The sequence below is a fragment of the Pongo abelii genome, chromosome 8 (genome assembly GCF_028885655.2).
Source record: "Pongo abelii isolate AG06213 chromosome 8, NHGRI_mPonAbe1-v2.0_pri, whole genome shotgun sequence".
NCBI lineage: Eukaryota > Metazoa > Chordata > Mammalia > Primates > Hominidae > Pongo > Pongo abelii.
In genome coordinates this window covers 26,632,118-26,657,261 of record NC_071993.2, presented here as the reverse complement: position 1 = coordinate 26,657,261, position 25,144 = coordinate 26,632,118, and the positions used below count along the sequence as shown (strand labels likewise).

At 40.0% G+C, this 25,144-nt stretch overlaps 1 protein-coding gene across 2 annotated transcripts in view; it reads right to left on the bottom strand.

The window, feature by feature from the left end:
* Positions 1 to 24,046, bottom strand: part of APBB1IP (amyloid beta precursor protein binding family B member 1 interacting protein) — a 129,995-nt gene extending 105,949 nt beyond the window's left edge. Inside the window, exon 1 of one of the 2 annotated variants that reach the window (XM_024254067.3) lies at positions 23,845 to 24,046. The gene's annotated coding sequence lies outside the window, so the exon portion shown is untranslated. The remainder of the gene's footprint in view (positions 1 to 23,844) is intronic. The other variant, XM_063727257.1, reaches the window with a different exon arrangement.
* Between the last annotated feature and the right edge of the window lie 1,098 nt (positions 24,047 to 25,144).

The following is a 25,144-nucleotide window of genomic DNA, read 5'->3' as shown; positions in this document are numbered from 1 at the left end:
CTATGTAAAACACAAGTCAAAGGGGTCCCGCCATTATTGCTACTATTTAGTTTTGTTTTGGTTGTTCTAAACAATAAGAGGTCCAGAAAAAGATCTTAAATTTATAAACAGTCAATGGCAGGACTTAGGAAACTTTTTTTTATAAGGGACAAGATAGTAAATATTTCAGGTTTTGCAAGTCAGATGGTCTTTGTCAGAACCACACAAGTCTGCTGTTGTAGACACTACATAAACAAACAAGCATGGCTAGTGCCAATAAAACTTTATCTACAGAAGCAGCCACGTGGATTTGGCCTGTAGACCCTGGAGAAAAGACAAAGTTAGCAAAATATGGACGTGATACAATTGTCTACATAAACAATTCAAGAGAATTTTTTATGTAGTGAAAAGTAGAATTAATAAGGTGGCTGATGTGAAGTAAATACATACACATCAGTAGTGTTCCTATATATACACCAATAAATATTAGAAAATGACCTGGCAAATGATCAGATTTACAACAGCAACAAAAACTATGAAAAACATAGAAATAAATAATAAGCAATTTGTCAATTCAAGATAGAAAAAATAATAAAACTATATGGATAAAAGAAGACGAAGAAATGAAGGGAACTACCATGTTACAGGAATTAATGCAGGGAGAGACATCTTTACCATATTAAATGGTAACTCTTCCTAAATGAAAATGAAACTTTTTGCAACTTCAATTAGATCCCCAAATGGATTTATAAAAAAGAAAAGAAAGTCAAGAAGTTGACTCTCAACTTTATCTGAGAATAAAAGCTTATTCCTAAAAAAAAAAGATTATTCCTAAGTAATAAAAATGTATTTTAAAGAAAAATAAACATATTTGGCACTTCAGGATTTACACAAATAAACCAACGGAAAAAGACAAATATTTCAGAATTTAAATTCGATGTATGAAAAAGTTGGCAGTTAGTAATCAGTAGAAAATTAACAGAGTATTCAATGAGTGGTATTGAAATAATCGGCTATATATTTGGAAGAAATAAAGTCAGATCCCTATCCTCATTGCCATATGCAAAAGAAATTCTTGTTGAATTATGAATCTATGCATAAAAGCAAAATTATAAGTCATATAAGAAAAAAAGTTTTTCCTTCCTTCCCTCCCTCCTTCCCTTCCTTCCTTCTTTCCTTCTTTCTTTCCCTCCCTTCCTTCGTTTTATAATACTTTTGTGGTAGACACTTTTGACTGGCTCTCTGAACACCCTCTCCAAGCCTTTTATGATGTGTTCCTATAATACAGAAGCTGGAAATCTAGAAATGATGTTTCCAAGGCTCCCTTGCAGTTAGGGTTCTACCTGTGATTAGTCAAGCAGACACATTGACATGAGACCTAGGAGGTGGAAATGAGCAACATGAAGTGAAAGCCGATGTGGAAAACCACAATCTTCTGGGGGCAGTTCTGTCCCTACCATCTTAGACTGAGGAGTGAGTGCCGGCAGCAGTGAGCTTTTACCCCAGCATCCATTAGCTATTCTTCCTGATGCTCTCCCTGCTCCCCATCCAACCCTCTGACAGGCGTGTGTTGTTCCCCCAATGTGTCCATGTGTTCTCATCATTCAGCTCCCACTTATAAGTGAGAACATGCAGTGTGTAGTTTTCTGTTCCTGCATTGGTTTGCTGAGGATAATGGCTTCCAGCTCCATCCATGTCTCTGCAAAGGACATGATCTCATTCCTTTTTATGGCTGCATAGTATTCCATGGTGTATATGTACCATATTTTCTTTATTCAGTCTATCATTGATGGGCATTTGGGCTGATTTCATGTCTTTGCTATTGTGAATAGCGCTATTGTGAACAATGAACATATGCATGCAAAAATATAACATCCTACTGTGAGGGCAGCTCATAAAAAAGGGGAAAGAGATTGCTCCACTCCATCCTATTGTGGCTTTATTCTCCTAAACATTGCTGGGGAGTCAATGTGAGGAGGACAATTTGAGATGGACAAGTGCATTGCAACAAACTCTTTGTCTTTCTTGACTACATTCTAAAATTCTAAATGACTCTAAAAATTCTTAGGGAAAAGAAGATGCAAACTACAATGTATCCTTCATGTATTGTTTCTGACTAGCAAATTTTACGATAATTATTTCTAAGAAGGGTGTTTTATTTGTTTATTTATTTGTTACTATGCTCAGTAACTTTACAGAGAGTGTTTTTCTTGTCATCAGCTAATCATTTTCTTTATTTCTCTGGAGGCAACAACTGTAATTAAGAATTTAGCATTATTTGTCTTGGTTCAGAACTGAGTCATCATTAAATTTTCCAAGCAAAAATACATTATTTTGTTTATACAAATTATTTTTAAGACTAAATCAATAGAAAATAATAGTAAAAATTTGGCTTACAAAATTATGACCTTAGCAACGGTAATAAATTTGATTTCTATATTTGACTGATTAATAGGGGAAAGATATAAATATATTATAGGGGATTTGAGTAAAAATTAGGCTTAGCTTATAAATTATTTATTGAAAACTAGTTATGTGCCAGAAAATCTAAATAAATTTCTCAAAGGAGAAATAGACAGACACATTCTCTGACCAAGATACAATAATAATGAAGATGAAAAATAAGGGCTAAAACAAATTTTTAAAAAAACTACTTAAGTAGAAAACATTTTCCTTAACAGCTGAGGAAACAGAGAAGAAAATTTCAAAAGGACAATATCAAACTATCTAGAAAATAACCACAGTAAAGAAAATACACACTTATACACAATTTAACTAAAGTCAAATTCAGAGGAAATTTTGGAGAAAAAAGTAATGAAAGCAGACAATAATTAAAACAGAACAGTAAATAAGAATAAAGTATATAATAATAGAATTAGTGAAAATATATTCAAAAATATCAGAGAATTTGGTGCTTTAAAATCCTACCAGAATCTAAAACATGAAGTGAAATATGGCCTTAATTTTTTGACAATAGCATATTATAGTCTTTGGTACCTATTTTATCATTAATAACTTATTACTACTGCCTTACAATGGTCCAGTGATGCTCTGATATAAAAGGCAAATAATGTATTAAGATACAACTTAGGTTTGTTATGATGTAGACACTGAGAGAAAAAAGTGATACTGGAAAATGAGCTTTGTTAATTTTTTGGTCAGGTGTTCATGGATCTTTCCAGAAAAGGTTTCAGTAATCCCTCCCTCCCTCCTTCCCTCCCTCTCTTCCTTCCTTCCTTCTTTCCTACCTTCCTTCCTTCCTTTCGACAGAGTCTTGCTCGGTCACCCAGGCTGGAGTGCAACGGCAAGATCTCAGCTCACTGCAACCTCCGCCTCCTAGGTTCAAGCAACTTTCCCGCCTCAGCCTTCCAAGCAGCTGGGACTAAGGGTGCATGCCACCATGCCTGGCTAATTTTTGTATTTTCAATAGAGACAGGGTTTCACCGTGTTGGTCCAGCTAGTCTCAAACTCCTGACCTCAAGTGATCCGCCTGCCTTGGCCTCCCAAAGTGCGGGGATTACAGGCATGAGACACCACATCCAGACAGTTTCAGTAATTTCAAGAAATCATTCATTAAGTCCGTGCACTTTCGGCTCCATACATCTTCTCTGCTGTCCAAGGGCTTGACAAAGGTATTAGTCAGGCCATAAAAATATCCAGATTTCATAAATACCAATAAAGACCCAGCTTTAAGTGATTTCTGAAGGAATGGTGGCAACAAGTTTACCCTTTCAGAGCAAATAATTTAGTCATTGTAGCTATGATCCAGATTATCTTTGGGATAAATCTTCTCTGATCTTTGTTTGATATTATACTTATTCCTGTTATCTAATCTCTATAGATATTGCTTCAGAGGGAAGCAGAAAACTCTTACTTATCTGTGTCTTCCTCTCTCTCCTCATTTTTAAGCCCTGCAATTATACTTCGCATTGCATACAGAGCATTTCCACCAGGCAGCCCTACCAGTGGTTTAAATGCAACATGGCCCCCTTCCAGCCTCCTCTTCAGCCTGTTCCCAGGTCCCCTGGCTTGCCAGTATAGGTTTTGGTATAGGGAGATCTAAGCCACATATTATCTTGGGAACTGGGGACAAAGTCAGCACAGAGAAGCCCTGGATGAAAATCAGATACCGGGTTAGGAGTTGAACAGTGCAGTGAAGTGAGGCTGTGATTGGATGTCTGGGCAAAGGATACCAAAATCAAATGCGAGGCCAGGCACAGTGGCTGATACCTGTAATCCTGGCACTTTGGAAGGCAGAGGCAGGAAGATTGCTTGAGGCCAAGAGTTCAAGACCAGCCTGGCAGCAGAGTTAGACCCTGTCTCTTAAAAAAGAAAAATTCAAATGTGATAGTTACCAGAAATTGGGGAACTGAAAAAGAAGCGTACATTAGGATTTGAAAAAGCAGACCAGAGAAAGGGAAGAAAAGGCTCGGAGGAGAAACACAGGTGGGCTGACTCGATGGCTATGAACATCTGCAATGACCAAGCACAGCCTAGCTCCTGTGCTGCATGTGTCTAAAAGGAGCCACTTGGACACAAGGACTCCTCTTCCCAGATAGTATCCCTCTCTTGCTAAAAAAACAAACACCCAAAAAACCAGCCTACATTTATCTTGACCTATAGCCTGATGACCTTCACTAAGCCAATCTTCTCAGAAGCATCACCTATTCTGGAAGTCCCACATATGATCAGTTTGTCTGGTCAGTTTAGCCTTTCTAATGCCCTTGAACTTGTCCCACTCTTTCCCCAGCTACCACCCTAGTACAGGTCTTTCACATCTTATCAGGATTCTGCCCCCAGCTTACTTTTCATCTTCCTATCTCCAATCTCTCCTTCTTTTCTTTTGTAATTATTTTTCATATGCCTACACAGGCTCAAACAGTCTCTCTCTTTTCTTTTTTTTTTTAGACAGGGTCTTGCTGTGTCGCCCAGGCTGGAGTGTGGTGGCATGATCACAGCTCACCGCAGTCTCAGCCTCCTGGACACAAGCCATCCTCCCACGTCAGCCTCCTGAGTAGCTGGGACTGCAGATGCTCGCCACAGTCTCTCTTTCTTAAATCGGCTTCTATAATGCCACCAGAGTTTTCTTCTTAAAACCCAGTCCTGTCATATTCTTTCAAGTAGCAAAACTTTTCAGTGGCTCTCTACTGTCCGTAGGATTTAATATAAACTCCATAAGGTGGCTTTTAAATTTTTCCATAGTCCAACCCGCATCAACCCCTCCAACCTCATCTTTCAGACATCCATCCTATTCTCTCCTAAAACCTACTCCGCTGCTATCACTGCTATTTTCCCTGTAATTCCTAGGCATACCAAAGGCTTTCACTTAATGTACTGAACCCAGAGCACAAATTGCACCTAATGCATCCTCTCATTTTCCCGTGGATAGAGCAGCTCCTTGCGTGCAGGTGAAATGAACCAATCCACCTATTTAAAGTGTATAATTCAATGGTTCTGGCATATTCACAGGGTTGTGCAACCATCACCACAATCTAATTTTAGAACATTTTCTTCTCCTATAAAAGAAATCCCGTATCCATTCACTCCTCCTCTCCCCATCCCCAAGTGACCATTATTCTACTTTCTCTCTCTATAAAGCTGCCTATTCTGGACATTTCCTATCAATGGGATGATACATCAATGGGTCTTCTGTGTCTGGCTTCTTTCACTTAACATAATGTGTTCAAAGTTCAATCCAAAATGTAATATGTGCTGACACTTCATTTCTTTTTATTAGTTGATCGACATTTGGGTTGTTTCCATTTTTTCAGCTAATACAAATTATGCTGGTATGAACACTTGCGTGCACATTTTTGTGTGGATGTATGTTTCAATTTCTCTTGGCACTCCTAAGAGCGCAACTGCTGGGGCATATGGTAACTCTGTAAGTATTTAACTTTTGAAGAATTGACACATTGTTTTCCAAAGCTGTGGCCTATTTTACATTCCACCAGAAGTATATGAAGGTTCCAGTTTCTCCACATCCTCATCAATACCTGTTATTGCATCTCTTTTTTATTACAACCATGCTAATGGGCGTGAAGTGGTATCTCATTGTGGTTTTGACTGGCATTTCCTTTATGACTAATGATGTTGAGCATCTCTTCGTGGGCTTATTGGTCATGTCTATATCTTCTTTGGAGAAATATCGGTTCAGATTTTTTTCCTACTTATAAATAGATTATATGTCTTTTTTATTATTATATTGTAAGAGTTCTTTAAATATTCTGGATACCAGTTCTTGTCAGATATATGATTTCAAATGCTTTTTTCCCATTTTGTGTATTGTCTTTATACTTTCTTGATGGCATTGTTTGTAGCACAAAAGTTTTAAGTTTGAAGGTAGTCCAATTTATTTTGCATTTGGTATTCTATCTAAGAAAACATTGCTTCACCCAAGTTCACAAAGATCTACTCATATATTTTTTTCTAAGTATTTTATAATTTTAATAATTTTAGCTGTTACATTCAGGTCTATGATCCATTTTGAGTTAGGTTTTTGTGTATGATGTGAGTTATTATTTTTTAATAGATGCTATCGAGAGCAGAGGACTTTTGTTTTTAATACCTAAAGGGAGGGGAAAAAAGCTCTTTCTCTTTCTGTGGTTTGATAATGAACAGTCTCTGCCGTCTCTGCCATTTGATAAACAATATTTACTGAGTCATTTGTGCAAACGTTTGTATGTCTCCATGATAAAATAAAAAGAAATTATAGTAAGTATGATAGTACTACAACCCAAGACCAATCCAAATGAATTTAGAGCCATTTTATGATTGCTCCTTCAAAGAACTAGACTCCAGTAAACCCGGTTTGGATTGAGTCCATCCATAGAAAGATTATTGATTAATCTGGCATGGAATCTTTGCCTTAAAAATCCACAAACCAAAAAAAAAAAGGAAAAAAAGAAATCTCCCAAAACTCTAAACAGCTGAATCAGCAGACATAGTGTAAAATTCAACTTCGGGAAGTGTATGTATTTTATATGTGTTTCACATAACAGTAACCATGTAACTTTACTAAGTTAACATGAGCATCCCCAAAGACGTTTTCCTCCTTTTTTTTTTTTTCTCTGTCACCCAGGTTGGAGTGCAGTGATGCGATCTCAACTCACTGCTACCTCTGCCTCCTGGGTTCAAGCAATTCTCCTGCCTCAGCCTCCCAAGTAGCTGGGATTACAAGCGCCTGCACCACACCTGGCTAATTTTTTTGTGTTTTAGTAAAGACAGGGCTTCACCTTGTTGGCCAGGCTGGTGTCAAACTCCTGACATCGTGATCCGCCCGCCTCAGTCTCCCAAAGTGCTGGGATTACAGGTGTGAGCCACCGCACCCGGCCCTGACTTTTTACTTCTTAATGATACACTCACAGTACTTAACTCCATGGCCCACATTTATATTTAAATTAGCCGAGCAATATCATATACTGTTTTTCCTGGCATCCCTCTCATTTGCCTCTTGGCAAAAAATCGGAGCTACCCAACACCATTCAGCATCCTGTCCCATCCATTTCCTGAACAGCCAGAATAAAGTCCTGCAGCAGAGACAGCCTCTGAGCAGAGACAGCCATCAAAAATGAAATCGTTCCCTCGTTGCTTCATCATGTGTTGTCAAACTGTGGAGAGCCATTCAAAGCCCTCCTGATTTCTCCACATCCTCATCAATACCTGTTATTGTCTCTCTTTTGGATTATAGCCATGCTAATGGATGTGAGGTGGTATCTCACTCTGTTTTTAATTTTTAATTTTGGTGGGTACATAGGTGTATATATGTACGGGATACAGGCGTGCAATGCATAATAATTGCATCATGGAGAATAAGGTATCCATCCCCTCCAGCATTTATCCTTTGTGTTACAAACAATCCAATTATATTGAGTTATTTTTAAATGTACGATTAAATTATTATTGACTATAGTCATGCTGTTGTGCTAGCAAATACTAGGTCTTATTCATTCTTTCTGGTTTTTTTGGACCCATTAACTACCCCACATCTCCCCCACCCTAACTACCCTTCCCAGCCTCTGGTAACCATCCTTCTACTCTCTATCTCCATGAGTTCAATTGTTTTTATTTTTATTTTTTATTTATTTTTTATTTTTGAGACAGAGTCTCACTCTGTCGTCCAGGCTGGAGTGCAGTGGCACGATCTCAGCTCCTTGTCCCATCAGATTCCTGAGCAGCCAGAATAAAGTCCTGCAATCCTGCAACCTCTGCCTCCTGGGTTCAAGCAATTCTCCTGCCTCAGCCTCCCAAGTAGCTGGGATTACAGGCACCCACCATCACGCCCGGCTAATTTTCATATTTTTAATAGAGATGGGCTTTTGCCATGTTGGCCAGGCTGGTCTTGAATTCCTGACCTCAAGTGATTCACCTGCCTCAGCCTCCCAAAGTGCTGGTATTACAGGCGTGAGCCACTGCACTGGGCCTGTTTCTATTTTTAGATCCCATAAATAAGTGAGAACATGCCATGTTTGTCATTCTGTGCCTGGATTTTTTTACTTATAATGACCCCCAGTTCCATCCATGTGGCAAATGACAAGATAACATTCTTTTTCATGGCTGACTAGTACTCCATTGTGGATAGGTACCATATTTTCTTTACCCATTCACTTGTTGATGGAATTTGGGTTGTTTCCAAATCTTGTGAACAGTGCTGCAACAAACACAGAAGTGCAGATATCTCTTTGATATACTGATTTCCTTCCTTTTGGGTATATACCCAGCAGTGGGATTGCTGGATCATATGGTAGATCTATTTGTAGTTTTTCAAGGCAACTTCAAATTGTTCTCCACAGTGGTTGTACTCATTGCGGTGTTGATTGGTATTTCCTTTATGACTAGTGATGTTGAGCATTTTTTTCCTGTGCTTATTGGCCAGTATCTGCCAGGGGCAACTGTCCCTTGAGGCCTTTTTCAGGAGGGCTAGAGTCTGTGCTTTAGCCCAGAGGAACACTAGTGTTTTCCATGGCCAGGTCAGTAGGATATTTGAGCATTCTAGGTCCAGGGGGGACAAACACCAAATCTGGCAAGTCCACGTCATCAGAGAAAGGCAAGCAGGAGATGAAGGAGTGGATAGAGGAGGAAGGCCAGTGCTTCTAGTCGAGGAGCAGGGACCTGGCAGGAAAGCCGTGTCCCACCCGCACTGTCACTGTGTATGCAGGCTATCCTCATGTCTCCCAGCTCAGAGCAAATATCTCTTAGGATGGGCTCATCCACAATCCATGCCCAGCTCACCACTCCAAGTCCATCTCCATCCTCTTCTCATTAAACCTTGGCTTACAGTGAAAGGAGTTTTTCTCCTCCTCTAAACACACCATTGCCATTATCTCTGTGCCATTTCTCCACTCAGATAAGTCCTACCCACTATACAAAGCCAACTCAAGACCCACAGCTCCATTCTGGCAGCTTCAGAATCATGACTTTGACAGTTCATGACCTGCTTTATGACTTGTTTATCTCTTTATAGACATTTTTTAATCTCTTCAGCCACATTACAGGAGCAATATTTATACCTCAACTCTCTTAGTACTGGCATAGCACCACCACCGGCACTTAAAATGAAATATATGATAGCTTGTATTAATGCATAATAAGAATAATGTAAAATATTTAAATTAAGATAGTATATCTTAATTAAATAAGAATAGTAGGAGTTATACTCAGAAACAGAAAATCAAATACTGCATGTTCTCACTTATAAGTGGAAGCTAAACAATGAGTATACACGGCCATACAGAGTGGAAAAATAGACATTGGAGGCTACAAAATATGGAGAGTTGAAACATTACCGATTGGGTACAATGTTCACTATTTAGGTGACGGGTTCACTAAAAGTCCAGACTGCACCAGTATGAAATATATGCATGTAAGAAATCTACACTTGTATCTCCTAAATATATAAAAATTTAAAAAAGAATAATAGGAGCTATAAATATGGAGCAACTACTACAGGTCAGACATCTATAGTATCTCATTTAATTCTCAAAACAATTCTATGAGATAGTGACATGATTCCAATTTTATAGGTTACAAAAATCAGGCCTAGAGAAATTAGATAGTTAGATAACTACATTGTCCTCTGAAAACATGAATTGTGATTATTAAGAGGTGGAAATTGGTGGCTTCCTTGGTAATATGTTTGTGATGGTGTCTACATGTCCACATCTAATATAATGTGCATGCCCGTCTTTCACATCACACAGTGAGTTCAGGCATGGCATCTTGTATTTTCATTCAAGTGTCTGACATGCACCATGTACTTGTAAATATACTTAGCTGCTGGATGACCTTGGGCAAGTCATTTAACCTTTCTCTCGGCTTAGTTTCTGTACAACGAAAACAATTCCTACCTTAGATAATCATGCAAGACTGGAACACCTTTTTAAAGGTTTTATTTGTTTTTAGGGAAGGAATAAACATACTTTTTTTTGTCTAAGAATATGTTTGATATAATCAACAAAACCTTAAAAATTGCTGACTATTTAAAAAATGTCTGTCATTGAAATGGATCATTGGTAAATTTGATGTCTCGTAAGTCTTCATCTATGCCACCATATACAGCACAAAGAGCTTTTATTTATTTGTACATTTACATGTTCTAACCATCCTTAAAACGAGTTAAATGCCTTGTTTTGAAAGGAAGTGTTGATAATTGATATCTAATATCCTGACTTCATTCAATGGTTTTAAGCCAAGTGATTGTTATTTATACTCTTATATAGGAAGTCTCCATGTCTACTGATTTTGAGGATTAACTGAAGATTGCCTTCATTCCTGGACAATCCTGTCTTCATGAATATAATCTTAAAACATTGGAACTAGGAAAGTAAGCTCAGTTTAACTTAATCCAAGCATTTCATTTTATAATTGAGAAAACTTAGAGGCAGGGAAGATAAATGACTTTCTTACAGTGTTTATTACTTATTTATTCCACATCTCCTGAAAAAGAGTTTAAGGTAATTTACAGATACAAGATAAGAGAAGAAAAATAGAATAGGATCTCAACAGTGGCTGAATTTGGCCACAGATGTGATTCTGGATGTCCAAATGGCAAAAGCAGAATGCATCCTTTACAAAATCCAAGGTGCCTCTGAGTTACATCAGATCTTAAGTAAAGCACAGAGTTCTTCCTGAGGACTGAGAGAAATGCTTCAATCCACTATTAATACATTCTTAATTAGGAAGCAACTCTAGGCTGGGCGCAGTGGCTCAGGCCTGTAATCTCAGTACTTTGGGAAGCTGAGGCAAGAGGATTACTTGAGCCCAGGAATTTGAGACCAGCCTGGGCAACATAGTGAGAACCCATCTCTATCAAAAACTAAAGTAAAACGAAGGCAACTCTAATGTGACTCCCAAGCTGGTTTCTTTCCTTCATGCCTTCCATGTCACCTTAATTTCATATGATAGAGATTTAAATAATCTTTATTTTGTTTTAAATAAATAAAACACCCCTTTCATTTCTTACAATTTCTCTTTCCTTAGAAATAATTACTGTCTCTCATCGTCCTGTATATTTTGCCAACCTATAATAGTTAACACTTTTCACACATCTGCATCTCATTGCTTGAAACAGAATCTGAGTTCTAGGCCGGGCGCGGTGGCTCACGCCTATAATCCCAACACTTTGGGAGGATGAGGCGGATGGATCTCCTGAGGTCAGGAGTTCGAGACCAGCCTGACCAATATAGTGATACCTCATCTCTACTAAAAATACAAAAATTAACCAGCTGTGGTGGCGCATGTCTGTAGTCCCAGCTACTTGGGAGGCTGAGGCATGAGAATCGCTTGAACCCAGGAGGCAGAGGTTGCAGTGAGCTTAGATTGAGCCATTGTACTCCAGCTTGGGAGACAAAGTGAGACTCAGTCTCAAAAAAAAAAAAAAAAAAAAAAAAAAAGAATCTGAGTTCTAGGAGGGCAGGGGTCAGGGAACAACTTTACATTTACTAGTTTTCCACAGCCATGGTGGAGTGTTCCACAAAGAGTAATTGTCCAAAACTGCTTAATAAAGAGAAGGAGAAGAATAAAGAAAAGAATAGAAATATTAGTGTATACTCTTATCATCTACCTATGGACTATTTGACTAAAATATGGTGGCTGTGAAATTGTGTTTAATCTACAATGTTTCATGCCCTTAGAGGCATGTGAATAACAAAGGCTTATTTCAGATGTCAAAATACAAGGAGATAATACTTGAGTTGTTTTCAAAATGTCAAAATACAGGAGATAATACTTGAGTTGTTTTCAAGAGTAACTTCTAGGGGGGATTTAATTTTGTTTTGTTCTAAATGTTTGAAACAAGATATTTGATTTTTGAGTGCAGGCTACATGCCAGGCATTATTCTAAGTGCTTTGCATGTACAGACTCATTTAATGGCTGAGTATGTATAAGCCTTCCAATAAATATAATGCCAATTCCAATGCCCGTATTTGATCCACTGCAAAACTGCCCAGAGTTTAACACAACCCCCTTTGCCCTCTTATACCCTTCTTTGAGATGCTATAAACCATTCTCCATAATTTTACTTTCCATACTACCGTTCCTGACAGGATGTTGCTGATACTCAAGCACTTTTTTTTTTAAGACAGGGTCTTGCTCTGTCACCCAGGTTGGAGTATAGTAGCATGATCATGGCTCACTGCAGCTCGACTTCCTGGGCTCAATTAATCCTCCTGCTTCAGCCTCCCAAGTAGCTGGGACCACAGGAGAATGCCACCATGTCTGGCTTTTTTATTATTTTTGTAGAGACAGGGTCTCATTGTAGTGCCCAAGCTGGTCTCCAACTCATGGGATCAAGGGATCCTCCTGCCTCAGCCTCCCAAAGGGTTGCGTTTACAGGCATAAACCACAGTGCCTGGCCTTCAAGCACCTTTGAGTGAGTTCTGATGAGAAAACTTGACAACTATATTGGAGAATATGGAATCACATTGGCAGTAATGATTTGATACCTGGAACACTTTTAGTCAATCAAGATGATATCCCCTTGAAACAAAGGCCAATATTTCTATTCAACTGGAATTTAGAAAGAAACTAAAGGTTCACACAGACACACACACAAAACAAAACAACAGTTCCTGCTTCATAGGGATGAGGTAGTTAGTGCCTGTAAAGTACTCATTATAATGCCTGGTGCATATGAAGTGCTTAGTATCAGCTATTATTTCTATCATCCTCATCATCATCATCATTTTTATTATTGTGTTTTCCCTCTAAAACCAGCAGTGGAAAAAAAAAGTGTCAGTCATTTATTCTCTCTCTCTTTCACACACACACAGATATACACACACAAACATAAACACACACCCAAGTCCACAAGGGGATGGTTACTTCTGTCTGTTGCATCTTCATGCACCTGGAGACTGAGTTAAACTGCCATTGTTCTTTGTAGGTCAGGCACACTTTTAAAAGACTAAGCCACTGGAAGGACATCTGTAAGTATAGTTTCTAGAACGGTGATTCCTAACCATTCTTAACAAGGAAAGAACTGCACTGGAATCTCCTTGAGTCTTTTTTGAGTCATATCCTATGCATCTCCAATCCATTTTCCAAATCTTAGCACTACCGCCCTCCCCTGAAAGACAGGCGTATTTTTGGAGCTGAGAACCGCCACAAAGAAAGTGGCTGTCGATGAGAGTGTTATGCTTGTGAACTAGCAGGTGGAAGCAAAAAAAAGAAAACAGAAGAGTTGACCACCATGGTTGCCTAGGGCAACAGATCACATTTTGCCGGATGTGGGTTTAGGGCATCCTGCTTTGCCATTTGTTTCCAGTTCTTTTTCAGTCCTTCTTACTTTTAGGCAGAATCCATAAGATATAAGGTGGTGGGGAGTTGTGGGAGAAAGAGGATAAAAAGGAAAGCAAGCAAATGACTATTTGAGGTTGTTTTGTTACTAGAGGGCAAATAATGCATTCTAGGTGTAGGTTTAAAGATGAATTAAAATCAGATTGTAGGGACAGGCCCCAAAGTAATTGCAAATGCTGTTTACTTCCTTTACCCTAAAAAATTCTGAATACTTTAGAATTCACCTAATATCCTCCTTTCAGTTGCATAGTCAACACATAGTATAGGGTGCAATATTTGTGAATTTATCTCAATCTGCACTGCCCAATTCAGCCACTAGCCACATGAGGCCATTTAGCACTTTAACTGTGGCTAGTCTGAAATGAGATGTGCAGTAAGTGTGAAAACACACTGGATTTGCAAGACTTAGTATTAAAAAATGGAATAAAATAGCTCATTAATAATTTTACTATTACTGGCAGGATGCCTGTAATCCCAGTGCTTTGGGAGGCTGAAGTGGGAGGATCACTTGAGGCCAGAAATTTGAGACCAGCCTGGGCAACATGGTGAGACCCTCATCTCTACAAAAATTTAAAAAAATGAAATAATCTTACTATTACTTAAATGTAATATAATTTCAATTATACCAAAATTAAGTAATATATTATTTTAAAATTTTTAGTGAAAATTTATGTCACTTGATTTTTACTGTTAAATATAATTTCAAACATTAAATTTAATATAACTTCAAACAATTCACACTTTAATAGTTTATTTTATTAAACGAAATATCCAAAAATAATCATTTGATCCAGAGTGCTATTATCATTTTTGGATATATCATTTAATAAAATAAGTGATTGAAATTAACATCACAGTTGAGCACAGTGGCTTACACCTATAATCCCAGCACTTTGGGAGGCTGAGGTGGAAGGATTGCTTGAGCCCAAGAGTTCAAGACCAGCCAGGGCAACATAGTGCCTCGTTTCTCAAAAAAATCAAAAAAAGAGATGGGAGTGGCTGTGATTATGCCACTGCACTCTTGCTTGGGTGACAGAGTGAGGCCCTCCCTCAAAAAAAAGAAAAGTCATGGTTCTTTTTACTGTTTCTAATGTGGCACCGAGGAAATTTAAAGTTTAACATGTAATTTGCATTGTATTTCTACTGGACAGCTCTGCTCCAGAGTGCTACAGTTCTGTTATTGCAAGTGCCTCAGTATTTGACTCAAATATGTTGGGTTGCAGGGACCACATCATATTAATGTAATCTGAATATTACTCATTCTGTGTTACATTAGATTCTCACCATTTCCTTTCCCACTGAATTTTATACTTCAGCACTGCTAAAGTGTTTGACACATCTGGTGCCTGGCGTATCTTTCTTCCATTTGGCCACAAGGTATAGAAAAGCATTTCTTTTTTTCTTTTCTTTTTTTTTTTTGAGACGGAGTCTCACTCTGTCACCCAGGCTGGAGTGCAGTGGCACAATCTCAGCTCACTGGAAGCTCCACTTTCTGGGTTCATGCCACTCTCCTGCCTCAGCCTCCCGAGTAGCTGGGACTACAGGCTCCCGCCACCACGGCCGGCTAATTTTTTTGTTTTTTTTAGTAGAGATGGGGTTTCATTGTATTAGCCAGGATGGTGTCGATCTCCTGACCTAGCGATCTGCCCTTCTCAGCCTCCCAAAGTGCTGGGATTACAGGCGTGAGCCACTGCACCCCTCCTAGAAAGGCATTTCTATACCTTTCTCCTTCAAAGCACCTCTTGATCATCCCCACCTAACAACTGCCCTATAATCACTATCTGCACCATATTATTTCTGTATCTAACATTGCACATTCTGCACTGTAATGTATTTTTTTTACATGCCTGTCTTTCCTACTAGACTGGAAGCTTCTTGAGGGTAGGGACCATATCTATATCTATCTATCTATATCTATCTATCTATCTATCTATCTATCTATCTATCTATCTACAGGTTTCGCTCTGTCACCCAAGCTGGAGTGCAGTGGTGTGATCATAGTTCACTGCAGCCTCAAGCAGTCCTCCTACCTCAGCCTCCCAAGTAGCTGAGACTATAGGTGTGACCCACCACGCTGGGCAGGGGGCCATATCTTATCCTATTTTAGCTACACACGCCCCCTACACTGGCATGGGGTTGGCCATCGATAGACGTGTGGTGAAACTGGAAAAAAAGTTCCAATTATGTTACATTGAGCAGAGTCTGATTCAGCTGAAGTGTATGTGTCAGTACTGTAGCCCACTCTGTAAACCCAGCCTTGAGGAACAGTGAGTACTGTTCATTTTAGCTTGGGCATTCTGCAGTGATCTCACGGCCATCTTTTCACCACACTGCACAGCACTTACCCACATTCATGGCCCAAGCAGCTTCATTTCTGTGTGTTGCTTACAACAGGGGAAATATAATGCCACAGATTGAGTAAACACATGAAGAAATACTCTTGGTTTGCTAAGCCATACCGTTTATGAAATTTAATCAGAAGGAAGCCATTATCTTAAAAGGAAAACAATACTGTATCCAAAACCTAATGAGTTCATTGCCCGGTCACTTGTGAATGTTATGTGATCAGCAGAGATGCATGAATTTGTTAATGCTATAAAAACAGTGGCCTTAGGTAAATTTACTTAATCAGTAACCTAATTGTGATAATACACTATAATATGATGTGAAATCACCTGAAAAAGATTTTGTGGGATTCCCCGCTTCTGCCCCCACATAACTAATTTGTTCTTTTCTTTTTGAGGTGAAATCCTAAAAACACACTTGAAAGACTGAAATTCTGCCCCATGGAAAACACAGTTCTACTAGGTGGTAATGAATACCTTTTAGCAGCATTCTACTGAATATTACTATTTCGTTATTACACTGGCTTGATAGCAGTTAATAACTAAGACAAATGAAATGTCAGTTATCTCGATCACTGTTAATAGTTACTTCCTAACCACTTTCAGCTCTCCAAATATCTTAACAGTGTTGTCCAACATTCTTCAACAGCTTCTAGAGAATTTTTAGCCCTGCTCTAACACTTGAATCCATTTGAAATCCAGTTGTGTAAGGGGCAAACATTCCTATCTTCCAAATCTGGTTTGGATTTTGAAATTCTAAACATTTTAAACCTCCAGGCACAAACAACTTATTTGTGGGAAAGGTCTCTGTCCTCCCCTCCACAGAATCTTGTTTTTAAACTGCACAGTCATGGAAGCCTTGTATTGCATAAAGTCTACATCACGGGTTAAGAATTTACATGGCCAGGCATGGTGGCCTATGCCTGTAATCCCAGCCCAGCCCTTTAGGAGGCCGAAGCGGGAGGATCACTTGAGCCCAGGAGTTTGAGACCAGCCTGGGCAACATAGCAAGACCCTATCTCTATTAAGAACAATTAAAAAAAGAATTTATGGATGGGACTTTTAAGTATTCATTTCTTGCTTTCCACTTCTCAAAAATAATTTCCATTGTTTTGATTATTTTGGAGGTAGAAAATTGCTGATTAGCTAACTATATTCTTATTTTAGCTACCTAATAAAGATTTTGGATCAACTCCTTCTCGAAGTTTTGAAAGTTTAATTAAAGGTTTTAGGATTGCAAAGACTTTGTTTTATGTCCCCTTTTCTTTCTTTCTTTCTTTTTCTCTTTCTTTCTTTCTTTCTTTCTTTCTTTCTTTCTTTCTTTCTTTCTTTCTTTCTTTCTTTCTTTCCTTCCTTCCTTCCTTCCTTCCTTCCTTCCTTCCTTCCTTCCTTCCTTCCTTCCTTCCTTCCTTCCTTCCTCTTTCTTTCTTTCTTTCTTCTTTCTTTCTTTCTTTTCCTCTTTTTTTCTTTTTGGCAGAATCTCACTCTGTCACCAGGCTGGAGTGCAGTGGCATGATCTCGGCTCACTGAAATCTCCGCCTCCTGGGTTCAAGTGATTCTCCTGCCTCAGCCTCCCGAATAGCTGGGACTACAGGTATGCACCACCACGCCCAGCTAATTTTTGTATTTTTAGTAGAGACAGGGTTTCACCATGTTGGCCAGGATGGTCTTGATCTCTTGACCTCATGATCCACCCACCTCAGCCTCCCAAAGTGTGGGGATTACAGGCATGAGCCACCACGCAGCCTATGTCCCATTTCTTAAACTGTGTAGCCTTGGGCAAATTTCCTAAACTCCCTTAACTGTCATTTCTAATTTGCAAAATAGGAGCAATAACAGTATATTCCCAAATGGTTACCCTGCTTTTAGCCTTATATATAATAAGCACATCAGTATTCCCAAACGATAATTCATATCTACATCCAAAATTGAACTTCTAATCATCTCCCCTCCAACTTGCTGACTTTAGTTGATGACAATTTCATCCTTCCAGTTGTTTAGGCCACAGACTTTGAAGTCATCCTTGACTCCTCTTTCTCAAACACCCCACATTCCTTCTGTCAGGAAATCTTCTTGGCTCTACCTTCAAAATATACGCAGAATCCAACCCTTTGTCATGGGTTCCTTGCTTTCACCTCTGCTCCCCCAGGTTTATTCTCAAGCAGTCAGAGTGAGCCTTAAGTCAGATCATGTTATGCACCTTCTCAGAATCCTGCAATGTCCCCTCCATTTTGCCCAGTGTGAAAGTCAAAGTTTTATAATGGCCTCTGGAACCCCACGTGATCTGCTATCTCCCCACCCTTCTCATACTTCTCCAACCACATCTATTTCTCTCTCCCTTGCTCATTTACCTCTAACTACATGGGCCTTCTTGTTGCTTCTCAAATCCACAGACACGCCCCTGCCCTACAGCCTCAACTGTTCCCTGTGCTTGGAACACTCTTCCCCCAGATAGCCACTTGGTTAACTCCATTGTCTCCTGCAAACGAAAGGGCCCAGCCTGACCACCTTATCGCATATTGCAACTTCACCTTGCTTTTCACTTACTGATACCTATATTATTTACTTATTTATTAAGCTTATTGATTAGCATCTGTATCTGCCCACCAGAATAAACTCCACAAATGCAGAGATCTTTGTCTCTTTTGTTCACTACATTCCTTGCATCTATAATAGTGCTTAGCAAACATTTTTGACTGAAAATGATTGAATTGTATTTAAACTGGAGATCTGGCCGGGCACAGTGGCTCATGTCTGTGATCCCAAGACTTTGAGAGCCCGAGGTGGAAGGATCACTTGAGCCCAGGAGGTCGAGACCAGCCTGGGCAACAAAATGAGACCCTGTCTCTACAAAAATTTTTTTTAAATTAGCTGGGCATGGTGACGCGCAACTGTGATCCCAGCTACACGAGAGGCTGAGGCAGGAGGATTGCTTGAGCCCAGGAGGTTGAGGCTGCAGCGAGCCTTAATCGTGCTGCTGCACTCCAGCCTGCACCCTGTCTCAAAAATGAATGAATGAATGAATAAATAAATAAATAAATAAAGTGGAGATGACTTCCTAAGTTACATGTTCTTTTTTCTTTTGCCTCCTTTATTTATTTTCCTCATATAAGTTACTTTTTTTTTTTGAGATGGAGTTTCAAGTTGAAACTTTTTTTTTTTGAGATGGAATTGCCCAAGCTGGAGTGCAATGGCATGATCTCGGCTCACTGCAACCTCCACCTCCCAGTTTCAAGCGATTCTCCTGCCTCAGCCTCCTGAGTGGCTGGGATTACAGGCATGCACCACAATGCCAGGCTAATTTTTTTGTATTTTTAGTAGAGACAGGGTTTCACCATGTTGGTCAGGCTGGTCTTGAACTCCTGACCTCAAGTGATCCTCCTGCCTCAGCCTCCCAAAGTACTGGGGTTACCAGTGTGAGCCACCATGCCCCGCCACATACTCTTTATTCCACTTAAAACTCATAGTTCTGTACTGATGATTCTTGGTCACTTTATCAATGTCTAAGATAGCATAATTTCGGTGGTACTTACTATTAACTGTTTCTAATACATATTGTTTTTACGCTATTCAATTAAAGTAAGCTGTCTTTACTGAACAGCACACACTACTTGTGACCACCCGGAGTTGGTGGAGAACCTGACTCCAGTCTGCCATGCCAGTGTTCTTTAATCCCCAGTTGGACACCATCCTTTACAAATGTATGTACATGCTTCCTAAAAGCTTTTTAAAAATTAGCACATTCAGAATAATGATTACCTCTAGCTGGGAAATGGGGAAATGTTATTAGAAGGAGACCAGGAAATGCCTTGGTAAATATTCTACTTCTTAAGCTGGGTGATAGGTACCCAGATGTTGGCTTTATTATTATTTGTTGTGATTTACATATATACATCATCTTTTGTAGATATGAAGCATTTCATAATAAAACATGAAGGAAGAAATGAATCTAGTCATGATTCACTTGCTCTAATATCATTTTTTGTTTCTCTCCAGTATGATGTGATGTAGCTCTCTGGATGCAAACCCTCCAGTCGGTTTGGGGAAACACAGTTGCTGTGTGATTTAGCGTTTATCCCCCATCCCAGCCCACAACCATCTCACTGATGAGTCTGTAACATGAAACTAAATCGAAAAGATCCCCAACAGAATTAGAAAAAATACTAAACTCACTGCTTGCTTGTTGATTTAATCAACCTAGCCGGCTGTCACGTGGGATTAGAATAAAACAAACACAAAAATGAAAACACGATTGCTAACAAAGCAGATTCTTTCTTCAAGGCACACGTAAAGATAATAACTTCAAAGTTGATTGTATTAACTTGCCTTCCCGTGATAACACGACAATTTCTTTGCTTGATTTCCTTCTATTCATCCTTCTCCCCGGACCCTGGTTGGGGAGACCAGGGACCCCGATATGTAGTCCCGCAGCACTCAACTCTGGTTCCACATGGAATTCTACATCTCCTCTTACATCTAGTTACATCTCCTTTTCTAGACTATAAACTCATTGTGGAAAGGCCCCAGGTTTTTGCATGGGTGCTGCTATCAGATGGCTCCGTTCAAACAACAGCTCTGTTTCTTACTTCCTGCGTAAGTTTCTTACTCTCTCTGTGCTTTCATCTTGATGTGACGATTAACAAGATGACACATCTCAATTAGTTAGTACAGGGCCTGGTAGTATTTATAAGTAAATATTATAATAATTATTATTTACTATTACTATATGATGATCAAAGAGAAAACCGAGTTGACAGAAAAGAAAGAACATAGCTCTTATGATTCTTAATTATTCAAGTTCATGGTCAACGCCCAGGAAATGTTTTAAAACTGAATCATGGAATCAAGCTCCAGAATATGTGGAATAATGAGAATGTGTGATGCCTTGGAGTGGTGTTACCTCTCTGCTTGCTCATGCCTGAGGTTTGGGACCAGTGGAGCCAATAGGATCTCAGGGGCTTGTGACATTTCCATGGTGCCACTCAGTGAGATTAATACATTCTGCACATTTAGCCAACATCTTTGGAGCCCTCATTTTGGGATCACAAATTGGCTAGGAAATGATGATGCAGTGGTGGCAGGTCACATCCTCTAGTCCCCCAAAAGCTGTCCTCAGGGTCTGCCCTTCCAAGCTGCAGGTACAATCTAGTCTCTTTAACTGGGTATAGGTGTAATGGCATTCCTTTATGTGGCTAGTTCTCTCTTTTCAAGAGAAATCTAATGATTACTGTTCCAGATATCTAGCAGTTTTCTCTAACAGTCATGTTTCTCATGATAATTAAAAGTGTAATACGTATTTTAAAATCCCCATGCAACCAGTGTAGAAATCTTACACCTTAAAATCTGGCATTTATTATGTACATGAATTTACAATAAATGCTTAAGCTTTAAGTGACTTGCCTCTTAGATGACAGCAGTGACATAAAACACACACATACATTTTCATACTGAGAAAATACCAGTTGTGTTAATAAAAATTCTTCTATTTTGAGGTGAGAATTCCTAAGATCACTCTAGTCTCCATAATATAAACTCATGGGGTCCTATAAAATTGTAAAGATTATGGTCCAATAGGCTATGGAAAGCAGACAATTTATTATAAGATTTGTGGACTCACTAAAATGTTTTAGGCATAAAAATAATTAAAATAAAACTGAAGAGAATTAGAAGAAAATGAAAATAATAATGATCTTTGGAGATAAGATGGCTTAAAGAAAATTCAAAGTGACATATCAAACAGACATTTATGGCAATGAACTTTATAAGTAGCTCATTCTAATAATAATATGGAACTATTTAAAACTTTCATTGATGAGTGAAAAAAGGCAAATCAATAGTGGATAACTGGTGAACCTTCTTAGGATATAAAAATACAAAAAATGTAATAAATACTATAAAACCTAGTAAGTATTGTGTTTAAGATTTAAAGTAATGCCATAAAGTAATTCATATTACAAAGTTGTATTTCTTGAGAAATAGCAATTAAAGGATTTCAAAATATAATATTGACCTGTTCAAGTTTGGGCTGTTTCTTATCTCAGTTTTCAAATAAGATGGAAATTTGCCTTTTTACATATAGGCCAGATATTGACTGCGCTTTTACAGGAACTTCTCAGAAACAAAAGACCTCAAAGATATTGATATTTCAGAATGTAAACTGTTATCATGATTATGATTATTTTCTCCATTTTTAAAAAATTCATGATCAGCAATTCTAATGTTGATATAATGTTGCCAGTATTCCAGTTGGGACCAATTCAAAGAATTATAGCAACTCCTCAATTGCTGTTTTAAGAACAGACATAATGTAGCCCAATCATCTCACTTTACTGACGTTATCTGAAGTCCAGGGAGAAGTTATGCAAGTTAATCAATATCATCCTTATCTAGATGGGGCAGATATAAGAGCCAGAACCCAGGTCTCCCAAGTGCTGAGAAAAACCCCAAATATTAGTAATTATTAATAGTTTAAGGATTAATAGTTTAAGGACACACATTATTAATAGTTTAAGGATGAAGTTAAATTTCTTAGACCTTTCACAACACACGTTGAGCAGACAGGAAATACCACTAGAAGACATTTAAAGTATTTCTCAGTAGATCCTTGCTAATTTCGCCAGCCAGCATCATCGTCCTAGCCCATGTACCATCCATTATTCCAGTGAGGCCAGAGGGAAAATCGCTGCTCTAGGTTTTTGAAAAAGGACAAAGTTTTCCTTTCTGGAATTTCTATCTGGAGACCCAGATTTTAAAATGAATAGTAGCTAGTACTGGCACCTTTGTTTAAACCACGTTATGCCACCAGAAAAAAACATCTGGGGGCATAATAAACTCACGGGCCCTTTTCTTTTGTTACTTTCCTCTAGCACTCCGTCTCGTTAAGGATCACATTAAAAGTTCTTTTGAACCGCTATGCCCTGAGTGGTTCTAGGAAACACATTTCACGTTCCACAGGGGTATGAATGCTAAGAAATACCTAGAAGGAAAGTAAGAGGTACACCGGGCTAAGTCTTTGGTGGAACACCTGCGCAGAGGTTCTTGGAGACATTAGGACACCCTAGTTAGTTTCCTCCATTCTATAAAAGGCCCTCTGGACATTCACTTCAAGCCAAATTATGAAACTTGTGCCTGGTGTCCAAATCTATCTTTATGTTACTTTAAAATGAAAATGAGGATAATTCGGGGGAAAAAGTTATTTTTAAAAAGAGGAAAGAGTTGTCCAAAAGTTTTAGAGGAAGGAAACACTCTAAGATGCATCAGACTGCGAGCCACACTCAAATTCTCACAGGGCTGGCATTTAATCTACATCTAACCTTGGTCCCTCAAGAATCCCTCCAGATTCCGGTAGACTGGGGCTCCCGACCTGCTGACCTGCTGACCTGCTGGACTTGCAAGGGTTCATAGCAGTTTCCCCTTTGACCTTGCAGCAATTTCCTGGGCAGGAAATCTCTCAAATCTGATGCAATAGCTCGGGAAAAAGCAAACCCGAACCCCAAACCCTCACACCCCCACCCTCGCGAGCCGGGTCCAGAGTGGAGATCAGCGGAGGGGACCCTGGGGACCCGCTGCGCTCGAGGGCCACGCCGGGGGGCGCGCGTTCACGAGGCCAGAGCCTGGAGCTGCGCCCGGCATCGGACCCGACGGGCTTGACAAACGGGTTCCTGACAGCCCCGAGGGGCCCATGCTGGCGCTCCCAGGGCTCCCGGGACTGGGAGCGCCACTTACCTCGACTGCTCTGCGGGGCGCGGCGGGGCGCGGGAAGGCGGCGAGGCTCCGGCCGGGAAAGCTACTCGCGGTGCAGACTGCCGCACCCGGGCTCCAGGTCGCTGCCCCGGGGAGGAAGTGCTGTCAGCCCTGCCCTTCCCACGCAGCGCGCAGACGTGTGGCGCTATCTGAGCTGCTTTGCTCCGAGGTGCAAGGAAGGCCCCTGGTTAGAGACAGTGGGACAGACAAACATACGCGTAAAGGACTCCGTGTTAGGGGCTGCTTTCTCCAACTCATCGAGTCTGCGCCTAATTTTCTCTCCCCCATCCCACCCCTACTACACAACCACCTTGAAGGGATTTTTATTTTATTTTATTTTTTTTAATTCTGGGAAACTTTGCGCCGTCCTCTTGTTATCCCTCCCCTACCTGTGCCGCGCGCGCCCTTCTCTCAGAAGCGTCTCCTGGCGAATGGAACCATTTTGCAGCCTCGCCTCAAGAGGGACTAAGGGACTTGGGGCCTAGTGATGGTTCCACCAAAGACTGAGAGGCCGATTTATGTTGCAACGGTCTGCCTAAGTGTTTACTTCAGCACTTTCTGGGCTTCCTCTTTTGGGCCGGTTGTGCAAGGCTTCCCGGCCGCCTGCAGCCCGCCCTCAGGGGACGCGGTGCAGGGCTGGACTGGCAACACGCGCGTCCCGGCCCGGAGTTCAGCTGTCTCTCGGGTGGGGGTGGAGGAAGGGTGCGCTGGGCGGAGGCCCTTTCTCAACCATCAGGTTGGTAACCTCACCCTCCTCCCTCCCCACGTTTAACCACGCTCAGTTGGCCGGCCAGGGTGTAGAGGAATAGCACTGTCTGCATTGCTCGTAGAAATCCAAAATGGTCTGAACCCCGTGGAAGAGAATTGAGCAATATCTATTTAACTTATGTATGGATTCGCCTTTTGACCCCGTCATCCCACTTCCAGGAGTGTGTTACGAAGATCTGCTGATGAAAATAAGTAATGCACACGGCACAGGGCATTCATGGACTCACTATTTGCAATAGCATAGGACTGGCTGGAAATAGCACATGTCAGTTGGGAGTGGAGTTTCCTGAGAGAAAGTCGCTGGGAAGGTCTGAAAATACAGAAGTTAAAATCAGTTATGATTTGTAAATGCGGTTGAATAACCCTCCCCTTCTCCTCTACAGCTGTGTCTTCAAAGGCTTATATGTCGGGCAAGGTGGTGGAGACATAAAGATAGAAATTAGATGCATGTGTTAATTAGGCAATTTCAAATAGTTCTGTCAATTATTTAATGAGAAACTATTCCTAAGCACCA